Source organism: Dermacentor variabilis, chromosome 5 (assembly GCF_050947875.1).
Source record: "Dermacentor variabilis isolate Ectoservices chromosome 5, ASM5094787v1, whole genome shotgun sequence".
Lineage (NCBI taxonomy): Eukaryota > Metazoa > Arthropoda > Arachnida > Ixodida > Ixodidae > Dermacentor > Dermacentor variabilis.
In genome coordinates this window covers 69494177-69506557 of record NC_134572.1, presented here as the reverse complement: position 1 = coordinate 69506557, position 12381 = coordinate 69494177, and the positions used below count along the sequence as shown (strand labels likewise).

The window sequence follows — 12381 nt, the reverse complement described above, 5'->3', positions numbered from 1 at the left end:
GATCTCGTAAACTAGAACTAAAATAATTTACAGATCATTTTCGTGTTCAAACAGACGAGAGTCTGCTGGAGACCTGCTTTGGAAGCAGTCAGCTTAATTTAGCACTTAAACTATTGATCAGGGTATCTCCGTGACCGCATGTGTCACTGTACGACATCTGAGGACAGAATTAAGGTGAATGTCCGAAGGAGCATTACCCGGACAATTAGTGCATGGCTGTCATCCCTAAATTGTGATACGAAAAAGTATACGAGCTCGCTCTCGTCCGATTTGTCTCTTGCACACAGTCGCTTCAGGGACCTTATGCTACTCAGGAGCTGCCGTCGCAGCACACGATAGTCATCGTTCTGGATGGTGCAGCTAGTATGAATTAACCGTAACGATGAAGCTGGCAGTCAAGTCTTCGTTAAACTTGCCCCATGCGTATACTAAACAACAACCGGTCTTATGAAATGCAGTCGCATTAGTGAATAATAAACATGATATTCGTCATTCTTCGTGCGCCATTTCACTGCGCGAGCAATGATCGTCTGACAGAAGCCAGCATAACTTGTAGGACACCAGTTGGGGAAAATTTAATCTGGAACTCTCTAATGCGGCGTTACTGGTAACCCAGGTTGTCCCGTAGATATGTTCAGCCGCATCAGTCAATCCGAGAAGCAGCATAAGCCAAATGTAAGCGTGAAACGGGACGTCCAAAATATAAAGAAATGCTCACGGAAGATGGAAAGTCATGGTACATTCTCCTGGTTCCCACAATGCTCTGACTCGGTCGAGATCTACACCGGGTCGAGATTCGAGCCAGAGAAAGCCCACGCGAGACAAACGTTCAGGCTGCCGTCAGAGCAATCGAACCAACCACCTGACCACGGAATCCTGTCGCACCTCGGTATAGTACTCCATGTACTTCGAAATTGAAAGCACCTCTGAGCGCTCTGAGCGAGCATGTTCGGAGCGCTCGATTTCGGCCAACCGAATGTAAAGCGCATGATCGGAGCGATCTACAGAGCACTCGAAAAGTGACCAATTGATTTCCACCATTAATAAAAGCGAGCGCGAACAAGTCCTTCAAGACTTGTCTTGTCCGTGACAATTCCCTTTGTCGAAACGTTGGCTCCGTACTGAGGCTTTCGATGTCAGCCAAATCAATTAAAGTGCGTCAAGTTGGAAGGCATAAACTCGGGCATGCTCAAAGGTGCGCTTCTTTAACAAAGGAGTAATAAAGAAATTCTGGAGTTGCATAGATCGAGATTTGTCGCGCACCCCCTTAGGCAGTGTTCTCCGGGAAAGACTCATGATTGTCTGCGCGGCAGCGGACGCGACGATGTTCGGATAACTGGCAGCTGCTTGTAGGTGCACCCGTGACCAGACGTCGCCTGACTTAGCGGCACTGAATCGCACCGCAAGCAGCTGGCTTACGGCGCCTTTATCCCCGCCGTGATTCAGTAAGCACGAATCCACGTGGCGCTGCTCGGCGGGCTTAATCAACGATCCCATCTGCCGCTTGAGTCCGTTTATTTCCTATATTGAAAGGACGCTTATCAAGGCTATTCATTGCGGACCTCAAAACACACCTTTGCTTCTCGGACTTAGTACAGCTCACGAGAACACATGGCTTATGCATTCCCAAAGCTTACTTAGCGAGTGCTTAAATTCATGAAGTAAGAAACATCTAAGAACGTGTAAAGACTTGTGCAACGCTTAACACTATGAACAAGGAACCTCAGTTGTTTTTATGTCCTGTGAGCCTCTTTGTTTTCTTCAATAGGAACAACCTTGGACGGTCACCGTTTGAAGACGTGAAGTTACACGGCCCGTTCTCTGATGCTGGCGTAAAGGTAGGTACGCTGCCATGGGTGACTCGATGAAGAAGCACCGAGATCTGCGCAGCCACCGGACATCTTCGTTACTCAGAAAAGCGGCAGCGGCAGCGGCAGCGGCCCTGTTCCCCACTCCCTGAGACCCTTACTTGTGATGCGTTCTGCGCCGCCTTCCCAGGTTAGGTTCTCAGGCCCTGGGTAACAGTTTGGAGAACGCAGCGGTCGTCACGTTCAACCTGCAGTAGGGAAAGCACAGTATTCTCGTGTAGACGCTGTTCGCTGCATGCTAGCGTTATGTCTGCGTGCACGTTAGGTTTAGATAGTTTCGCAGAGCACCGTGTATGTCTAAAGCATGCATTCAAATTACTGATTTTCCGTATGCCCTGTATTTGCGAAATTTTGGAGGGCTTGAAGCAGTTGTCACGCCTGTCTGTACGCGCTAAGCCAAGTTTGTATAGAGTATAAACACTGCTTTACGTAGATCAGTTGACATGGAAACTTGCCGGGAGGTGGTAAGAGATGTGCAACGAAATTTCTATTTTGTCGATATAGGGTGATTCTGTTCGTGCAAGCCAGATCACGCCAGAGCCTTCGGACCCGGTAGCACAGAAGCCATGCAACTATTCGGAACGCACGGAGCAGTTCATAACAGGAGGACTCGGCTAAGATCAACTCAGGCACGCTTGGGCAGCGCACAGGTCACGCAACAATAGGCAGCAAAACGGTGTGGTGTTCCTCTACATAAATATGGTTTCACTGATTACTCTAGATTCGAACAATTGGCATATATAGGAGCTGCTTGGACAGTGACGTACGTACCTTTGCGGTATCAGTTGCCATATTTCTGATAATTAACATCCCAACAAGTTAGCGTTGATATAGCCTAACACACCGAGTAGGCAAATCTAACGTTGAATGTAATCCGTCATTGAGTAAACGATTTGTTGCAGAGTGGTGAAGACAGCATCGCCAGCACATGCAAAAATGCGATGACAGGGTAGAAGGCCCATAGCAGTTGTTCTAAACTATAGTGTTTGTTACTAGAATCGCCTGAACCCTTCAGCGTCTCTCGTCCAGCTGGTTCACTTAAGGCTCACTCACACTAGCCGACCAGAGTTTTTTACCTTCGTGTCGCGGCCTCTGTAACACTACCGACACCGAGCTTCTCGGCCAACCGTCGGCAAATAGTCGGCGGAGAGCTCGGTGTCGGTACAGTGTGACAGAGCCGCCGATACGAAGGAAAAAGCGCTGACGCCCACAGTCGGCAGACCGAAATCGGTGTCAGGTCATGCTATACTGCTGTGTAGTGTGAGGGAGTCTTTTGGTATAATTCTGAAAGTCTGTAAATTCACTCACGCGCTGCTGTCGACATAAAGTTCATATCTTCCGAGTCGATAGTGCATAAACAGCTGTTTCTGATGCCGTATTTCTACGCGTGCCACCACCTGTAGGTTTCTTACCAGTGTAGTTATATCTCCCAACCCAATGTTTATCGCGTACCACAAAGCCTGTGCGTTCAGTGACCGTGCAAATTCATTAACCATTTGTCTGTTCCTCTCAGTTTATGCTCCTGCTTGATTCTCCTTATTGAATAAAGAAGCACTGTTGGTTTTTCTGCATGCGAAGGCTTAACCGCTTTTCACGCAGTTGGTTGTTTGTGAATAGTTGATTCTGTTTGTCTTCTGTGGGCTATAGCGCAGCGGGCCCAGGTCAAATAGCTGATGCCTTCAGGGCGAGAACGAGTGTATCTTTCGTGTTTCCTTTTTCCGAATAAAAGGTGTTGCGCTATACTACTGTCTCGAAGCTTTTCCTTGCACGCAGTGGTCCTTCCTTTTTGGGAATGAGCACGCTGCGGAAAATCTGAATCGCTCATTGAAGAAAGGCAGAAATAGCGTGCTGCTTTGAATGGGACGCAGCAAAAAGAACACTTCATTATACGATATTTTGCGCCCATTATCATACCAAGAGTTACTAAACAATTAGGGCACTCTTATTCTTCTTTATTAAGGTATGGGAAGCTTGGCCACAGATAGGAACTCGCTATCCCAAAATAATATGCAAGAAAGTACAAGCTAAAAAGATGAAAATGCAAAACACTATCGAAAGTCTATAACATGACGTCAAAACACTGACACAGCAAGTTCGTGTATCATGAAGGGAAGAAGATGTTATAAGACCACAAGAACAAGCATGGACAGTTCATCTGAGCGGCAAGGGAAATAAAATTGCAGTTTAACCATTGTTCACAATGAATTTATCAATTCACTGTCCACTAAAAAACCTCGTAGGATCTTCGGGTCTAGTATTTCTTGGCGCACGACCAAGATACAAGCACTTTTTTCCCTGAGAAAAGAAGCTCATTCTGGAGACCTGCTTGCAACAAACAGCTCTGCTTCGCTGAGGTACTTAGTAGCACAAAGACCACTATAATTATTGGCTAGTGCAAACATGTGCTGCACTTTCGCAGGAAGTTTATTCATCATCGACTACAAGGAGGCCTGTATCGTTGCATAATCATTGATTACCTTGTCTTGTGGGGTTATTTTAGATCACTTTACGAAAGTACATTTGGTCCCATTACTGCTATAAAAAAATTAACAAAATAACTGCGCCTAGACAAGTTAGAGGTTCACTAGGCCACTGTACGTGCTTCCATATGGTGGCTGACTAAGTCTAATTTCAGGGCAAGTGTCTAGCATTGCTTATTTGCATTAACCGTACCGGTTCTTGTGCTATATATGTATGTGTACCGCATACGTACGTGCGTGTGTACGTACAGACAAGCATCGTAACAAGAAAATCCATTATTTGAGGGATGGAAGCTTCCTTTCGGGGTACATTAGGTGTCGATGTTCTCCAAGATGAACAGATTCATCAATGGGAACGATAATGGATGTGTGCAGATACAAAAGGTGAGACCACATTTCTACCAAGTACTTGCGCTCTCGGTTCGGTTTACAATGTAGCTTTGACACACTCGGCGCGGAGATGGAATGCAGTAAGTCCCCCACTGATGCTCGTTAGCATCCTTGGTAGAGTGTATAAGCGCGACTGAACGAGGACGTAGAAAGAAACAGATACACAGACACAGCGCTTCACTTTCAACTATAGATTTTTATTTTCGTACGCATCGATAAATATATACCGTGCGAGCGGAGACAAACGTAACAGCAAAAAAGAACATTCAGCGGTGCATTTCGATGAACCGTGTGCGAGGCCAGGGGAAAACAGATACTGCAATGGTCACAAAGATGAACCGAGGAATCGTATCTCACTTTCAGATAGCGACGCCGAAGGCTTGCTTCCGCACTTTTGCTCTAATTTTGCAATCTCGTAGGCCTCCACAATCCCCCTCGTCATCCTGCTATGAGCCTTATACAAAATGGAAGTGCTTTCAAACAAGGGCTTGCAGGAACAATCTCGGTAGTGAATACCCAAATGACCCGAGATTACCTTAGTGACGTTATGTCGATGCTCTTTTAATCTCTCATTGATGCATCTAAAGAACGCTCTTGACTGGCTAATAACCCAAGGAGTTGGACAGGAATGCATGAAAACACGCAGCGATTATTGCAGAAATAATGTAACACTTCGAAAAACATAGCAGGAAGATCAGCTTGATTAACAAAATATTACTTTCTCACAGCTACGGTCGTACTTGTTTGCCTCCCACCAATGCGGGCGTATAATCGCTATCGCGCCCAACTGTCACTGTTTTCATGATGCTTCCAGCGAACGAATGTATCCTCACTGCGGTTAAAAAAAAATACGATAAAAGAATATTCCACGGCGTTCTCCGCGTTACCACTTCATGATTAGACATTCTGACCAGTCAGTTTTTCACTGCGAAAAAAAGAATGGGTACTATGAAAATTTGTTGCGAGTCCCTTTAAGAGTGGGCAATGCAAATAGTACTTAGCTTGATCTTTTTACTTTAAAAAAATGTCATCAAGTAAATGCCCGTAGTTGTGCCGAGGAGAATTTCACTGTCCCATCAGAGGGATGGCTTTCGAAAAATCGGCACACCATACAAATCGACGCTCATTGATGCCTTAAATTGCGGAAGCGCGTTTCGTCAAGAAATATTTGCAGCCCGCCTGTATTGAAGGCAGTGCTTTTCTTGAGATATGCAAAATTCGAAACGCTGCCTCGGATTTTCCTACGCTATGGATACCGCCAAGTAGGTTGAAGAAAAGCTGCTGGAGTGGAGGTCGCCTGTACCGGCCTATGGGCTCGGGTTAAGCCGGTGGTGGCCATCTTGCGGGGGGCAAGAAGCGGAAGGCCAAGAGCTTAGCAGCGCTGTTCACGCACTTTTATAGCCGTTTTTAATTGCTTATAGGATTTACAAATTCTAATGCAACATTGTGGGCTATGAGACGAGCCATATTGGACGTCTCCGAATCGCAGCTGTCCGAGTACTGGAGCATTTTCCCATCTTATCGGCATGAATATACAGATAGGACAAAGTAGAAAAATTCATGCAATAATTAGCGTTTATTTACCTTCTTTAATGCAGTGTAGTAATTGATCAATCAGGAATACTGTCAGACCAAAAAGCAACTAAGAACTGAGAATCAGAAGTAGCATTACATGCAACAAGCATAAGTATTCATTATTATCTTCATTATCATCAGGCATTGCCGGTGCTTCAGCATCCTAATTGCATCTCCGAACTGGTGGCAGCCGTTTGCTTTTAGCCTGGAATATCAATTTTTCATTTATTACAGAGCAAGGTGATGCTAATGTGCAACCTTATTTAAGTGAGAAGGATAATGCTAACGTGTCAACTGCTTGTATGTCAACTTTACTAAAAACACCAGAGGGCTAGCACATTTTGGGATCCGCAAGAGACGATGCAAAGTACGACGACCCGAAACACATAAGCTGCGGTGACTGGCGTTGCTTTTGCCTCCCGCAATATGGCGACGCGGCGGCTTCACTTGATGGGTGCTCCCTCCACTCCAGCAGTTTTTCTTTAACCTGCTTGGATACCGCCATGCACACGGGAAAAAATACGTCGTATCCGTTTAGCCGCAGTTTAGCAACTATAGACACATGTCTTGGCCAAAACAAAGGTGACATTCCACGAGAATACATGCTCGTAACGGCTAGCTGAGGCCGTGACGTTCTCGCTGTCATGCAATTTCTTCGCCTCGCCGCCATTGGCCACCCGTTATCTTGTTAACCGATTTGGCAAGTTAGCAGACAGCGCTCACTGGGCAGCAATGGGGGAGGTGTAACCGTGCCGTAAGTATACGTAAGTGTGCCCTTCTTGGTCTCTTCTTGTTTGTGTGTTTCTAAGTACGCCATTGAAAGAAAACGCTTCTGCTGGTGATATTTCGTTATACGTCAAGGTTTTGGAACGGGCCTGCTGGTATTCCATAATGAGTGACGTTGAAGCGCGGGGATGACCAAGGCAGACACAATTGCCTCTCATGTCTTCCATTACTTGGAGTACATTCGCGAATGCGCCTGCTAACTTGCTATAGGCGTGCCGCCAGCCTAAACTTTCCAGTATGCATGAAAGAGCTCTCCCTCACTGTCTTTCTTTTGTCACACCGGCATCACCGGTATCGGCATATGTAAAGTTCGCGGATGCGGAAAGACGATCGGGCGTTTTCTGTGTGAATTATGTCTCTCGATGTGCAAAGAAAGTCACTCTCTGTATATATGGCACCGAACACATTCTACCACCGCTTGCTTTCGAAAAAACATAATTCTTAGACCTTGTTCCATACACCGACGTGGCAACGAGCGGCCTTAAAAAACTCTGCTCCGTGCCTTGAAAGCACTGAAAGTTCGCGACAGATTGCGGAAATCGTCGTGTCGCTTCACGGAGTGTGCGAGGATGTTGAATTCTTTCGCATCTTCGTTACAAGTTAGCCAACCGTACATTTACTCGTGTAGACATTACCGCCTTTCCGTCTCTCGATTGCGCCATGCGTTTCCAAAAGAAACAAGATGCGAGTTCGTGGGCTAGTGCGATCATTCCGGCCACCATCTTTTCTTGTTTTCGTGTTCCTAGCAAGCAGCGATCAGCTGTTATGGCAGGCTAGTATGGTGAACGAAGAAAGAGAAAGAAAAGCGCACACCCACAAACACCTGCGGGAACATGCGAATACGAGGGACCGTATAGTCTCGTCAAAAACTGCATACAACAAGACCATTGCAGGGGAGCTTGTAGCGCGCCTAGTAGATTACGCCTGGTGCACTGCACTGGTGGACCGCCTTTAAGCTACCTCCTGTACTGTCTCGATTTATTTATTTATTTATTTATTTATTTATTTATTTATTTAATATACATACTTTCAAGGCCTAGTAGGCACAATAGAAAGTAGTGGTGAAAATATACAATATTTGCAGTACAGGGCAAGAATAGAAAATCAAACTATAAGACACTTTGAATGGCGTTGTTGAAGTTAGTGGTGTCAGAAATTGAGACTGTGGAGGCGGGAAGGCGGTTCCATTCAACAGCTGTTCTTGACAAAAGGGAAGAATGGTACACGTTAGTTCGACACGATGGCACTTCAATTTTGTGTTGATGGTCGATGCGAGACGAGATGTAACTCGGTGTGGTGAAAAGATTTTCTTTAAGAGAAGGGTTGAAGTAATATATTCTATGGAAACGACAGAGACGATAGTACTTGCGACGTCACCAAAGGTCAGGCAGATCTAGTGTTGTTTTCATGGACGTGACGCTAGAATGACAAGAATGATATGAAAGAATGAAACGGGCGGCGCAGCTCTGAATGTTTTATCCCATTCTCTCTGCCGTGGAAAAACGCAGTCCCCTGCTGCAAGTCGCCGTTATTGCTCAGCAGTGGAGAAATGTGACGGCGCACCTTGCTGTAATGAAGGGCTGCTGCTGCCCATAACTAGAACAAGGTGAGGGTGCTGTGAATGCTCCTGGTTACGATGGGCATATGAGGAGAGCATCGTAACGGTTAGAAGTGGCTCCGACATCGAACACACTACTATAGGGGTATGGAGGCATGCTCTTCGGAGCTGCTTCGAGGTTGGAGATGCTTCATGTCACATTCCTCTCACTGCGCGTCGAGACAGGATGATACAAAATCCAACAGTGTGCAGTTTGAAATTCTAGATGCACAGCGCAGAGGCAGATATGGTGGACTGCCGGACGCGCTCTCCAATGACCCACCTTTCGTTTGCGGATCACCTTCATTAGAACAGGGTAATGCACGACGTGACATGGAAGTGTTTTGAGAGAAAAAAATACTGGCTCTCCCGTTATCGAGAGTAGATGTACGGATGAAATGGCTACCGGCAAAGCAGATTGGTTACAGATTATACTAACTACAATATTAAATTGGGTGTAGTGCATGTTCGCAACGGCATACCCCACCCCACCACGCCACACCGCACCGCACCACACTCTGCACTGTTCCATATGGACGCAATAGTTTCCTGTCGCAGGTAGAACCTCATGGCAAGTGCCGTCTCGGCCAAACAACCATCCGCGGCACGCCCGACTGGCCGGATCCGCCGCGGAACTCACGGACCGCTGGCGTTGAAAAGAGCACAGGCAACCCTGTCTCAGCGCCAAAAGATGACAATCAAGTGTTTGGATTTGGAACGTCGCTACTATAAATGACAAAAAAAAAACATCAGCGTACTAGAAGTTGCAGCTTGAGTAATATTGTGAACAAACATTAGGAATAACTCGGAAGCAATATTTGTAAATTGTTTGGGCAGTAACTAGCGGATGTAATGCGGTCCTGTACAAAGGGTTGAGGGCCAAAGGCCGCATTATTTTAGGTTATGTGTGGTTGCCCGGATGATCTCGTTTTCTCTCAATGATGCCTGGATGTGCTCATACCATTCTACTTTTGAGTGCCCGGATAACGGCTCAGGATTTTGGCTCAAGGTCTCTCGAAGGTGGCCGACAAAGGGAGCTAAAAGCATTTCATGCTTAAAAAGGCTCAGTTGGCGAGCAGTGCAGTATTCCAAGCGCTTAGGCCGTAACCCTGAGCCAAAGCACAATGCGAAGACGCGCAAAACGATGATGATCCATCAGCAATGAAAAGTAGAGGCTTCTGAGCAGGTGCCCCCTGATGACCTGATGGTGTTGGGCGATAAAGGCCAAAGATGAACGGAACGGTATACAAGCAAGGATAACAATAATTCGACATTTGTCCAGTTTTAACCCTACCCATAAGTCCACTTTTAGATATTTACTTTTGTTCATGTCGGCAAAGAGGTAAATAATGAAATCTTGGAGTAATAAGCGCGTTTAATTATTTCTGAGGAGATTCTTAGGGGGCTTCGTAATTACAATTTATGCTACGTGGTTGAAAAGCAGCAATGTAATGCAAGCCAGCGCGACAACGGAGGACGCCGCGAACATCGCCCGTCGACCTACACTATTGCTGTGGTCAGTATTTATCACGGAGAAAATAAAGTACGATTAGCCGCTTTTCTTGTTGAGCATGCTTATATAGCGACTTGGTAACACTCTAGGATGCCGCTTAGTATGGAAATTGGCTCCTTCCGGTCCTCCTGATAAGAAACGGCACAATCCCTTGTGCGAACGCGGAATGAGCGCGCGTTCGTTAGATGGACATGTGCTTGAGGTCCAGGTGCGCCGCTGAGTGTCTTGATAAGGTTTTTCCCTTGCTTAAGTACCATCATGCTTCGTAACGAGACATGCCGGCGAGAAACACCTGCTAAACAGTTTTTATTCTTTGCGCAGTCTGTTTTTGCCCCTTCGCATTGGAGTGTAAAGTGTAGGCTCCGTCTCTTCGCACCTTACACCCTTCCCCATTCGAAGGGTTGCAAACCGGACGAGCGTCGAGGTCCTGACTAGGCGCACGGCGCCCGACCTCTTTGTCACACAGTCGTTAACGCTGAATACCGAAAATCGTGGTACTCGAACTGTCCGATTCACGAGAAAAATTTGCAGATGCTTTCACGTCACCACAGCAGTCAGCGGCGGGAATAGGCATCGTCCTCCGCTTATTTTGACTGTCGCCATTCATAGAGATGTTACCTTTGGCGCTGGGTGTGCTCCCCAGTGAGGGTGCTGACCTTTCGGCGGTAATTTTCCGTGCATCGAATACGCAAAGAGCAGTGGTGCTCGTCACATTGCTAAAGTGTAAGTATTATATTAGAGTAGGCCTGATGGGGATGGACTTGATGTTTGAGCTTTCAATATATGATCGGCGGATGGCACGCTAAGTGACCTCAGCTTAGTTACGTGTGCTCGCCACGAAACGATTAGGAGAATCTGCATTCATTGCTAGTGAATATTTCTCCTGGTACACTTATTCAAGGAAAAGGTTGCAACGGTAAGGTAAACGTCTGAGAACCGCAGGTGGTTGAAACTTACCCGGAGAACTTCTTATCCTCCATCCCTTACTACATATCATTCGTTGCGGTGTCCCTCACTGTACAGTTTGCTGTCTGGGATGTTAAGCCCGTTTGGTGAGTCAATAAATCAATCATACAACCAATCAATCAACCAATCGGTCACTTAATATTTACTGCAGGTACCACTCCTACAACCTAATCGTTCTGGAGCCCGACCACCCACTATCCTCCCTGCTGGCAGGATAAAAACTGATTCAGGTTGATTATTACGTTTCCTTAGTTTTGTACAGACCAAATTGCCTGCAGAACTCATCTCACGATCAATGTGAACGTTAAAGCGATTATCATTGAAGCAATGGGGAGACAGATCGCATTTGCCACCACCGAAACGCGTCATGTATCAGGCGCGTGCTGCAGCTGGGTTCCTCTCTTGCGTTTCTCTCTGGAAACGCCGCGGAATCTGGCGGCGCCGTCGCGAAGTATGCGCATGGTGTGATTGAATACGTATTCAAACAAAATTGTCAGAATATGTATGACGCGGATTTGACTGCGCCCAGCACCGGTGAAAAAAGACTCAATTTCTTTTTGTCATTTAGAGCGTTACACACCCATTGGCACATACCCAATGTCACATACCAATCACCACAGCTAGCGTGAAAGAGGATAGATGCAGACAGACTGCAAAGTGGGTGAAGTTTCCAAATGCTAATCACATTAAAAAAAACAATACATCAATCAAGCCGCGCCAACACTATCTGCTGATCGCCCGTAGCGGCACCAGTCATTTATGTTTACGCTTTTAATGCGTTCACACGTTACCGCGCACACCAAGGTGCATCTGTACTCGGAGCCTAAAATGAAGCCTATTTCATAGATTAGGAGCAAAAATCGAAGTTTAAAATGGTGCTAAGCGATAGTTAGCACTGAACCAAACGACAGAAAGCTCCGTTTATATGGATACGAAACGTAGGATATCGCGGGCCCAGGTGAAAGTTTCGATAAGACCGAGAACGTTCCGATCATCGCTTTCGCAGGCCCTAAGTGCAAGAAGAGTCTTCCCACTAGCCGCGAACTGTCTCCCGCCTACACAATGCCTACACGTCTGTGCCTTCCTCTCTCCTCCGTGTCTCTGCATTACCCGCGTGGACGATCGATATCTTGGCCTACGCGCTCTTCATCGACAAAGAACCGCTCCTCTCCTCCCCGTGCGGGAGTTCCGGCGCCAGCTGCGGCA

The 12381-nt window shown here is 46.5% G+C and overlaps 1 long non-coding RNA gene across 1 annotated transcript in view; it reads left to right on the top strand.

The window, feature by feature from the left end:
• Positions 1-3610, top strand: part of LOC142582759 (uncharacterized) — a 42872-nt gene extending 39262 nt beyond the window's left edge. Inside the window, exon 3 of the long non-coding RNA XR_012828481.1 lies at positions 1769-3610. This is a non-coding gene — a long non-coding RNA (uncharacterized LOC142582759). The remainder of the gene's footprint in view (positions 1-1768) is intronic.
• The last annotated feature ends 8771 nt before the right edge of the window (positions 3611-12381 follow it).